The 11652-nt window shown below is 48.7% G+C and overlaps 1 long non-coding RNA gene across 1 annotated transcript; it reads right to left on the bottom strand.

Moving 5' to 3' along the window:
• Window positions 1-6089: 6089 nt before the first annotated feature.
• On the bottom strand, window positions 6090-10931 carry LOC133047262 (uncharacterized). The gene is made up of 4 exons (XR_009690702.1): window positions 10833-10931; window positions 9953-10215; window positions 9425-9705; window positions 6090-6879 (listed from the first exon to the last, which is right to left on the bottom strand). It is a non-coding gene; the product is annotated as an uncharacterized LOC133047262 (long non-coding RNA).
• Window positions 10932-11652: the final 721 nt, after the last annotated feature.

Genomic DNA, 11652 nt, shown 5'->3' with positions numbered 1-11652 from the left:
TGGGCTGAGAGCCAGAATCGTCTTAGTTAGATCATTTTGTCATTTTGGTCTCCCTAATTAATATAATTTGATCAGAGGTCAGGGAAGAATTTTTGACAAGAAGGTCCTGGAGGGGAGAGCTCAGGGCCTCCTCCTTCCCCATCCTGAGCTTGCCTGGGATGATCGCTGACCTTTCCACTGTACTGAGTTTCTCAGGGTTCTCCACACCATCTTATGAAAACCTGAAGGAGCTTTTCAGCCAACCCAGTTAGTGTTTCCGGTGCCAGTTCAGGTGGCAAACTTACTTGATAAACGTCCTCTGTGTCCTGACCCTTCCACTGACCTGCCCTTCTCTCATCTCTCCCTCTCCTCAGGCTTCCTGAGTCCCAGAGACACAACAGTGTTGAAATTAGGTCAGTTCATCACTCTGCAAGTTTGCTTCGGTCCCATTTGTTTATTTTTCCTTCAAAATGCCAATGCATTTTGAAGAAGGATTCTGTATAATTCTACAGGGTGTTCGCCTCTCCTTCTTTTGTTTTTTTTTTTTTTTTTTTTGTATAATTGTACAAGCTTTGAAAATTACATAGATTATAATGATCCAGTATTATTTGTCATTCAAAAAAAAAAAACCTTTCTCTTCCTCCCAGCAACCATCCAGGGAAATTAAAGTTCCTGAAAGAAGGCCAATTCAAGGTGGCTTCTACTCTGGTAGAATCAGAAAACAAAAAGATGAGCAAAAGAAATAAATAAATGGGTCCTCATCAAGCTTACATACTTTTGCACTGTTAGGAAACCACAAACAAAACAAAAAAGGCAAACTACAGACTGGGAGAAAAGATTTGCAAATGATGTCACCCTTGCAGGTAACAAGGGCTTAATCTCCAAATATATGAAAAGCTCTTATAACTCAATAATAAAGACAGGGAACCCAATCAAAGAATGGGCAGAAGATCTAAATAGACATTTCTCCAAAGAAGGCTGACACATGGCCCAATGACATGTGAGAAGATGCTCAATATCAATATTTATTATTTTTAATAAATAATTAATAAATTAATATTTATTATAAATTATTAAACATTATATTTAATATTTATATAATTATAAATATATAAAATATATAAATATACTATATAAAATATATAAAAATAATTATAAATTATTGTAATTTATTAAATATAATTAATATTTATTAATATAATTAATAAATAAATAATTATTTATAATTAAGAATTTTTATTCTGTACTGGAGTATATGGTTGATGAAAAAAGTGTGTTAGTTTCAGGTGTGCAGCAAAGTGACTCAATTACACACATACATGTAGCTATTTTCTTTACAAATTCTTTTCCCATTTATGCTATTACAGAGTATTGAGCAGACTTTCCTATGCCACAGGATAAGTTCTTGTTGGTTATCTATTTTAAGTATAGTAGTGAGTACATGTCAACTCTAACCTCCCAGTTTATCTCTCTCCATCACCTATCACCTCTAGATATATGCCCAGGAGTGGGATTGCTGTATCATATGGTAGCTCTGAACCTGCCTGCAATGCAGGAGACCTGGGTTTAATCCCTGGGTCAGGAAGATCCCCTAGAGTTGGAAATGGCAACCCACTTCAGTATTCTTGCCTGGAGAGTTCCATGGATGGATTCTGGCGAGCAACAGTCCCCTGAGTGGCAAAAAGTTGGACAGGACTAACTAACTGAATCACCACCACATGGTAGCCCTGTTTTTAGTTTTGAAAGGAATCTCCATACCTTTCTCCATTGTGTGTGTATCAATTTACACACCCACCAACAGTGTGGGAGGGTTCTCTTTTCTCCACAGTCTCTCCAGCATTTATTGTTTGCTCAGTTCAGTTCAGTTCAGTCGTTCAGTCATGTCCAAATTTTGTGACCCCATGGACTGGAAGCCAGGCTTCCCTGTCCATCACCAAGTCCCGGAGCATCCTCAAAGTCATAGACTTTTCAGTATGGCCATTCTGACCAGTGTGAGGTTCCTTGAAGGGGGAAGGAGAACAAATGTCAGAGAATGAGGAGTAAAGCTAACCGGTCTCAGCCCCAGGATCCAGGGAACCTGCTGGGCAACAAGGACAGACTTAGGGGACAGAGCAGGGTTGGTGCGCACAGGCCTCGCTGCAGAGGCTTCTCCTGTCCCAAAGCCCCGGTTCTGGTTGGCCTGGGCTTCCACAGCTCAGGGTCCAGTTGCCCCGGGGCACGTGGGACCTTCCCTGACCAGGGTCACACCTGTGTCCCCTGCACTGGCAGGCCAATTCCTATCACTGGCCCACCTGAAAGCCCTCCCCGCATCTTCTTTATCCATTCATTTGTCGATTGTCATTTAAATTGCTTCTATGGCATCTCTATAGCTCAGACTGTAAAGAATCTGCCTGCAATGCGGAGGCCTGGGTTCAGTTCCTGTGTTGGGAAGCTCCCCTGGAGGAGGGCATGGCAACCCACTCCAGTATTCCTGCCTAGAGAATCCCATGGACAGAGGGGCATGGTGGGACACAGTCTATGGGGTCACAGAGTTGGACACGACTGAGCTACGAAGCACACACACATTCTCCTTCCCCTGAGAGTGTCCAGGCCCGGGTTCCCACTTCTGACCCTGGGCCCACAATTCTCCAGCTGAACGGCCTCAGGTTCTGAGTCCTTGCCTCATGTCTCCCCCAGGGTCTGGGTCTGTTCTGAGCAGGCCTTCAAGGCATTGATTCCCTCCAAGAGAGCAAGTGTTTGGGCCTGCTACTGTCATAATGAAGGAAAGTCTATTTCTCCAGTGCCCCCGTGGAGCCTCCACCTCACATCAGGGCTGGAGTGACAATGAAGTTGTAGCCAAGTTAAGTGTCTGTGAGAGAACTCAGGTGCTAGCTGGCATGGGGAGTGCTGACTCAGTCCTCATGTGCCCTGCAAATTTCGTCTGTTGCAACCTTGGCCCTGAATGTGATGGTATCGGAAGATGGGTGTGTGGGAAGTGATTGATATGTTCCATTCAGTTCAGTTCAGTCTCTCAGTCATGTCTAACTCTTTGTGACCTCGTGGACTGCAGCATGCCAGTCTTCCCTATCCATCACCAACTCCTGGAGCTTGGTCAAGCTCATGTCCATTGAGTTGGTGATGCTTTTTAACGATCTCATCCTCTGTCGTCCCCTTCTCCTCCTGCCTTCAATCTTTCCCAGCATCAGAGTCTTTTCCAATGAGTCAGTTCTTCACATCAGGTGGCCAAAGTATTGAAACTTCAGCTTCAGCATCATTCCTTCCAAAGTATAATCAGGACTAATTTCTTTTAGGATTGACTGGTTTGACCTCCTTGCAGTCCAAGGGACTCTCAAGACTCTTCTCCAACACCACAGTTCAAAAGCATCAATTCTTCGGCACTCAGCTTCCCACCTGAGCTGCTGGACAGACCTGGGAACACCTGCGATGAGTGGTAAGAGATGAGGGAAGGTGCGGAGAAGGGCAACGTGGGGAGGAAGGAGTTGGGGACAGTGAGGGGTCTGGGCCTGGAGAGGTGGGAGGGGCGCGGTGGAGAGGGGGGGACGCGCGGTGGAGAGGGGTGGGTCCCCTCCCCAACTGGTTGTGACCCCCACAGGAGTCCCTCCTCGTGAGTTTAGTAGGCAGGAGGGGATTGAAGGGAATCCTAGTCCTCAGAGGCTCCAAAGTGAAAGTCACTCACTCGTGTCCAACTATACAGTCCATGGAATTCTCCAGGCCAGAATACTGGACTGGGTAGCCTTTCCCTTCTCCAGGGGATCATCCCAATCGAGGAATCAAATCCAGGTCTCCCACATTGCAGGTGGATTCTTTACCAGCTGAGCCATCAGGGAAGCCCAAGAATACTGGAGTTGGTAGCATTTCCCTCCGAGAAGGCAATGGCACCCCACTCCAGTACTCTTGCCTGGAAAATCCTATGGATGGATGAGCCTGGTAGGCTGCGGTCCATGGGGTCGCTAAGAGTCGGACACGACTGAGCAACTTCATTTTCACTTTTCCCTTTCACACATTGGAGAAGGAAATGGCAACCCACTCCAGTGTTCTTGCCTGGAGAATCCCAGGGATGGGGGAGCCTGCCGACTATGGTAGTCTGCCGTCTATGGTGGGCTGCCGTCTATGGGATCACACGGAGTCAGACAGAACTGAAGTGACTTAGCAGTAGCAGCAGTAGCCTTTCCCTTCTCCAGGGGATCTTCCTGACCCAGGAGTTGAACCGGGGCTTCCATCATTGAAGGCAGAGTCTTTACCAACTGAGCTATCAGGGAAGCCCCAGGCTGACTAGACGCTGAGGGAGGGAATGCAGTTCAGCCCCTCGGCCTGGGGGAGGCATCAGCTGGTGAAGGTGGGTGACCCCGGTTGACAGCTGTCACAAGGCAGATATCTTTGTGTGGTGTTTCCAAACTAAAAAAAGACAAAGTAAATGACAGGGGGTAACAGCTTCTTCCCTGTTCCGGACAATGTTTGGTTCCCTTGGGACCTCGGGGTGATGCTGTGCAGGCCAGAGGGTCCAGGCCCAGAGAAGGGAGAAGCTGGAGAGCCGGTCACCACTGAGGCCTCTTCAGCACCAGTCCTGACACACTGCTCACCCCACACTCCCCATGCACACCTGTCTTCCCACACTTCAGCCCCCAGTTAAACACACAAGACCCCATCGGCGTCCACAGTGCCGTCATCACCCACAGCATCCCCTGACTCTCCAGCCTCCCACATAGACCCCTGACATGCACGTGCTCCCCACATAGGCTTCACGCTTCTCATTCATATCCTTCTACCCTTGCGCACATCACCCTTCCTGAAACTGTCCATGCAGGTCTCCTCACACCCGCTTCCCTCTGTGCACACCCCACCCCCACCCCCACACACTTTCTTTCACACACAAGTGCCTGCTTGCCTGCCCCACTGGCTCTCCAGTCTCTGCAAAGTCACACCGCGTTCCCCTCCCACAGGGACCCTGGCTTCCTCACACTGTCTGTACACACTGCTTCACACAAATTCCACACAGAAGGCTCCCATCTACTTCCGCTGCCATCCAGAAACTTCCCCCTCACGGCCATTTCCCTTCACACTCTTCCTCCTCTCTGGGTCCCCCAGGGGATCCCCTCCCTGGCCCTCTGCATACGCATACTGTCCACTCCCCTTCTGTTCCAGGCTCACCTGTCCACAGTCACACACACACACCAAGGGTCCCAACATTCTCACACACTAGTTGTGGCTGCTCCCCACACATCCAACACACTCTTTTCATGATTTCCTCACTCTCTTCACATTCGCCTTCTTATCACAAATTAGTGTCACTGCCCCACACAATCTAAGTGGGAAATGGCAGCCCACTCCAGTATTCCTGCCTGGAGAGTCCTATGGACGGAGGAGCCGGGAGGGCTACAGTGCCCTCAGACATGACTAAGCAGCTAACACAATCCCTCCTCTCTCCTGCCCTCCTCCTCTCACGCACACCCTCTCTCTGTGTGTCTCTCTCTCAGACACACACACAGTCACGCTGACCAGTTCTCCCCAAGATACTGGGCCTTCCAGCTGCCCCAAAGCCACACACAGTTCAGGGTGGTTCTGGGAAGGGGCTGGCTGCCAGGACTCTGCCCCAGGGCTGAGCCAGGAATTTTAGATCTCTGTCTGGGTCCTACCTGGAATCGTGCCTTCTCCTTTTTAATGCTCCAGCCCCATATCTAAAACTACTCACCAAACATGCTCCTGCTGGCATACAGACCTGAGCCCCCACGGACAGTCACCTTCATGCATTAATCAAACTAAAATGAACGTTTGTGTGTTGTGCTAAATAGAAACCCGTTATAGTTACAGGATTAGCCAGCTCTCCCGTTGTCATGTACTGCATCAGGGTCATGTATTGCATCGCTGGTATTTCCTACCTTGTCTACTAGGTGTCACGTGTCTAGACGTCCCTGGGTCTGTTTCTTGGCTCTTTTCTAAAACTGCCTCCTGCCTTCCTTCTTTTTTTTTTTTTTTTTTCTGCCTTCCTTCTTGCTCACCAGTTCCCTTTGTGCTGGGAATGCAGCCTAAGCCCCCGCAAGCTTGGTTGGGACAGTGAAGTTGCCATAAAGAGTTACCACAAACGCTATGGCTTGAAACAACCAAAATTTATTCTTTCAAGGTTGTGAGGGTTAGAAGTCAGAAATCAAGGTGTCAGTAGGGCCCTCTCTGAAGGCTCTAAGGGAGGCTCCATCTTGTCTCTTCCTGACTACTGGTGGTTGCATGGAGAAGGAAATGGCAACCCACCCCAGTATTCTTGCCTGAAGAATCCATGGACAGAGGAGCCTAGTGGGCTGCAGTCCATGGGGCCGCAAAGAGACGGACACGACCGAGGGACCGTGCACAGCTCTGTGGTTCCCGGAAACCCTTGGCGTTGCGGAGCTCGTGTCTAATTCTGTCCTTCCATGACACTCTTCCTGTGGGTCTTGTCTTCCTGTATCCAACTCTTCTTTGCGTGTCCACATTTCTCTCTACTGGTAAAGGCACCAGTCACTGGCTTAGAGCCCACCCTAATCCACCCTGACCTCACCTTGGTTGGATTACATCTGCACACACCCTATTTCCAGGTGAGGTCTCCTTCACCTGATGGTAAGGACTTCAACACATTTGAGCCCCTAAAATAAAGGACCTTCAATAAACATTCATGTGATTCTCATTGGGCAAAAAAGGTACAATTTATGATTGAATTCTCTGCAACCCTGAATATATTCCTGACAGGAGAAAACTTCAAGTTTGTCTAGACGTTACCGAAAACTGAAAGGTTAAAATTTTTTCCGATCTTGTCTTCCTCTCGTCCTGGTATGAATGTATGAGCTCAAACATCCTCTTGGTTTGAGAGTTGTTTTTAGGTGTTTCTGAGGTCAGCAGTGTTCTCTGTTAGCCAGTTCAGTGCAGTCGCCCTCTCTAAGTGGGAAATATTAATCCAAGAGTTAATTCTCTTCAGTTTTGCTGTGCATGAGCTACTTTAGAGCACCTGATAAGGGTCCATCTAGGTTGTAGATAGCCCTTTAAATAATATCTTTTCCAGTATGCATAATTTCCTGATTTTAAGTCATGAAACATCTAATCTTCCTCCATAAACTATTGAAATAAGATTTAGAATCAAGCTTAAAATGTATTTTTAATAATTCGGTTAGGGGCTTCCCTGATGACTCCTTGGGAATGAATCTGCCTGCCAACACAGGAGACACGAGTTCAATCCCTGTCCGGGAGGATCCCACATGCTGCAAAACAACCAAGCTCACGGGCCATGAGTCCTGAGGCTGTGCTCTGGAGCCTGGGAGCCGCAACTCATACTTTTGTGTCATGACATCTAGGCAGTTAGCACTTGACTGTGGTTTCTGCATATGCATTAGTCTGGTAGGTCTCTAAAGAAAAGCTATTTTTCTATACTCAGAACATGAAATATGACACCAAGATGTGGGTTTTAGAAAGTCTGTTCCAGGAACCAGGACTCGGACCAAATGTATACCTCCTATTGTATCACAACACAGACTAGCCACACACCACTGACTGAGTGGTTTCAACAAGTCTTCCTGGAGGTGAGGATTTTATCACATAAATTAAGAACACATTCAGCCCATAAAAGCATGTGGTAACTTAACTATACATGAAAATGTGTGGGAACACATAAATTATGTCTCATTAAATCACATAAGTATATCCCTAATGCATTATCTTCTTAACAGAATTTTAAGAATGCCAACCCCCGACCGCCACCCCAATTCTACCCCACATGAAGGGAAGTTTGATGAAAAGAATAGAACTGGAAGTCTTAACTGATTGTGAGCAAATATTTGACTTTCGCAAATCCTCAAAATGCCCAAGCAATACATCTTAAGGGCCCATCAACAGTCGTGCAAAGTGAAGGAATTCTTAAGCATGAGTTTCTTTAGCTTCTTGTTAAACCTCACTCTGAGTAGAAGGTAGTATATTAGATCAACAGCCAGATTGTGATCAAGGGTCAGTTTTTGCCACCCAGAGTTGGTTTAACATTGTACCTTCTCATAGTCCAGGGAGAAACATCCAGATGATAGAATTGCTGTTAGAACATTGGGGAAAATGTTGAGCTAGATAATGCTATCATCAGAGAACAAAAGGTTTTTTTCATCAAAGGGCTGGGAAAGCCTGAGTAAGATCTCAGGATAACACCCCACCCCACCACTTCTACATCTTGTACCCGGTGCCCCCAAAGGAGAAGACGCTTGTCTTCATCCCCACTCCCACTGCACTGTCCTGCTGTCCACAGTGCAGCAGAGTGCTCTACCCCAACAGCAGAGTGCTCCCAACCCTAGAGGGAAGTGTGGGGGCCCAAGACCAAGACAGAACATCATCTAGGTAAAGATGGGTCCAGTGGACAAGGGCTTGGTGAGACCCGAGGCTCACCTCTCCCAAGTCCTGACCAGAACAAACCTGCCTAGGAGCCAGAGGCCAGCCAGCTTGTCACCTGCTGTGGTCCCTGATTTCTTCATAAGATTCATGATGATGAAGCAATTAGAACTAACTGGGTGATGATCAATAGAATAATGCAAGTGACCAAACGGATGGATGCAGACTGGCTGATATCTGGGGCTATTATTAGTGGTTCTAAAATGAAAAAGCAAAAGCCTTGTCAAATCTAAGAATACACCTTCCTCAGCACCTGCTGTCCTTGGATAGCACATGTTCCCCATATAGTTACTGACTCACGTGAAGCCACTCTTCAGGTCCAGATGTGGAAAGACTAATGGGCTTATGCTCTGTCTTCGTGGAGCAAATATTTCTCCTGAGTTGTGTTAGTTGCTCTGTCATGTCTGACTCTTTGCGAGCTCATAGATTGTAGCCAACCAGGTTCCTCTGTCCATGGGATTCTCCAGGCAAGAATACTGGAGTGGGTTGCCATTTCCTACTCCAGTGGATCTTCCCAAGCCAGGGATCGGACCCGGGTCTCCTGGCTTGCAGGCAGATTCTTTACCGTCTGAGTCACCGAGACACAAATGTCCATCTGATTATCTTTCAGGTGGACATGTTTACTGTGAGAAGTCCTGTTTGAGGAGGACACAATTGGGGGTACTTAATTCTGTCTGGGAAGGGATAAGGGCTTCATTGACATTGGAGCTGGTTAGTACAGCTAACCTCCAAAGGATCAGTACAACAGAGGGGAGAGAAGGCCTGGAAACATAATGCAGATATAGATTTGGGAACCATCGAGCAGTGCCAGGGGGCTGGGTCACTGGTTAAGGAGGAAGGGAGCTCCTGTGCTGAGGGAGGTGGGCTGGGAAAGGAGGATGATGGCAAGTTCTGTGCCATGCCCATCACTGACTCTCCAGACAGGAAGTCCACCAAGAGATCAGTAACTCTCTCCATCCATCATATTTTCAGTTGCACAAACATATGTGCTCATATCCACACATGAAGGCACTAGACCTTTGAAGAAAGCTACCACCTCCCCCACACCCCACTCAGTTACCTGTGGCTCTGGGAGCAGCATGTTCTCCCAGTGTTCCAGGAATTCCCTAAGCCAATAACTGCAGTCTCCCGTTGAGATCTTCCTGAAGTACTCTGCCAGTTCCTGGTTGTTCTCCCACTCCTTCTTGAGGCCTGTGGCTCCAGGATCGATGCCTGTCCAGGTTATGTTCATGTTGTCAAGGAGGAGGGCTGTCCGTCCATTGAGGCTGAAGTGCAAAGACCCACCAGAGCATTGCTCGGCTTCACGCTGACAACACAGCCTGACCTGCAGGGAGGGAGGACCTGTGCCCCCCCCAACAGTGAATCTTTCTGGACTGTCCACAGTCCATCCTCCCCAGCCAGTCAAATGTGTCTGCACATCTAGGGGCCCACGGTCTTCCGACCATGACCTCCCCCTCTTACCCATCAGGTCCACTGGGTCTCTAAGGCTGGATCGTGTTCAGTCTTTTCACAGGAAGGACCTCCCTGCATGCACTCCGCCCCTACCCCTCTCTTGCTGTCTCCAGCTCCCCAGCCCCTCCCATACTACCCCTCATCTCCTTTTTGTCCAGTTTGATGACAGGCAGGACCATCCTGAGCTCTCTTCCGGCTTCTCCCACCGTCTGGCTCAGTTCAGTCCACGCTTTGGTGTCATTACCTCCTCCCCCAGGAAACCCAAAGGTCTGACCTTGTTGCTGTCACTGTCACACTGGAGGAAAGGCTTTGTGTCCACGGAGCCCTGGACTTGACACCAGGGCTGGCCAGGTCTGGACTGAGATTTGACAGTGAGGTTGAGGCACAGAGAGTGGGCATCTGTGAGAGAAAACCACAGGTGTGTCTGGGAGATTCCCCTCCAGGGCCTGGTTGCAGAGGGAGGGGTCTCTATCCCAGACCCCCTCCTCTGCTGCATCCTCAGTCCTGCCTCATCTTCAACTGTCTGAGCTTTAATCTCTTGGATGCCACTGTGGATCCCTTGGGTCCAACACTGTTAGCAGGAAGATTTATCTGACACATTTTTACCCTCATGTACCAACTTCTGAGGCAGCAACAACAGAAGACAGTGTCTGCCTTCTAGTGGCTTAAAAATCCATCTGAACAAACAGGACTTTCAACAGGAGTGGGAAAAAAAGACCACAGAACACAGGCTACACTCAGGATGGGCCCCTAATCATCAGGAAGGTTTTTACTGCAGAAGGAGGTGGGGTTGGCAGGAGAGGGCAAGCTGCTCCAGGAGCACAGGCCCAGGCACCCTGTCTTGGGCTGGAGTCCCTGCACACTGGGTGTCACCTCCTGGGCAGCCCGTCCAGCTAAACCACACCTGACCATCCTCAGAGCTGGAAGACAGGCCCCCACCAGGGTGGAGCCCCTTCCTTTCCCCTCCTCCCCTGCTCCACTCCCCCTGCCAGAGCCCCAGATCCCAGGACACTCACTGCCCAGAGTCTTCCTGGGTTCTATCAGCTGCAGTATCAGCAAAAGATGGCCTGCGGTGTGAGCTAGAGACATTCCTTCCAGCGGTTTTAGAAGAGGAAGGGGCAAATCGTAGCCTCGAGTGTGTCTGCACCTCTGCCTGCCCAAAGTCTTCAGTCAGACTGAGAAAGCCCTGTTGAAAAACAATGCAAAGAACAATTATACCGAGGAAGTATCTTGCAAGTATTCAAATGTAATTCCTCATTAAAAACAGCAACAACCACCACCAAAAACAGCGGCGACATTAAAAAGCAAAATTCACTTTAAGTACCCCACCCTCCAAGACCCCTTAACTTTTGTGAACAAAATGCTCAGGGTCTTGTTGGCTTCTCCCCTCCTTCCGACAAAGGCTGCCCCCACCCCACCCCCGCCTCGCCCAGCTGCCTTTTTTGCTTCTTTTTCCATCTTCCGCTCAGTCCTCCTGCATTTCCCCCCCTACTTCCTTCTTCCTTCTCCATCCTAACTTGGCGGACTTTGTCTTCAGTGATCAAGATTCACTCTCCCCCAGCGCACCCCAGTGTTAATCCGACTGGCCGAGGCGACCGCACGTGGTCTGCAATGGAAGGCGTGTGTACAAGCGTTGGAGCCAAAACTCCAGAGAGGCCGGGACGCTGTAACTAAATAACTATAGCACTAAACGAAGTGCTCTAACTTGGCATGCTGCCAACTCCTAAGACCCCTTGAGCAGCAAGCTGAAAGCTGAAAGTGGAGCTGTGGGGATCTCAGTCCTTTCTTATCAACCAGCAGTCCGCAAACGCAACCTCTCCAGCCGGATAGTTCCCC

The sequence above is a fragment of the Dama dama genome, chromosome 26 (genome assembly GCF_033118175.1).
Source record: "Dama dama isolate Ldn47 chromosome 26, ASM3311817v1, whole genome shotgun sequence".
Classification (NCBI taxonomy): Eukaryota; Metazoa; Chordata; class Mammalia; order Artiodactyla; family Cervidae; genus Dama; species Dama dama.
The sequence above is the reverse complement of the archived record's forward strand: the minus strand, read 5'-3'. Positions and strand labels throughout refer to the sequence as shown.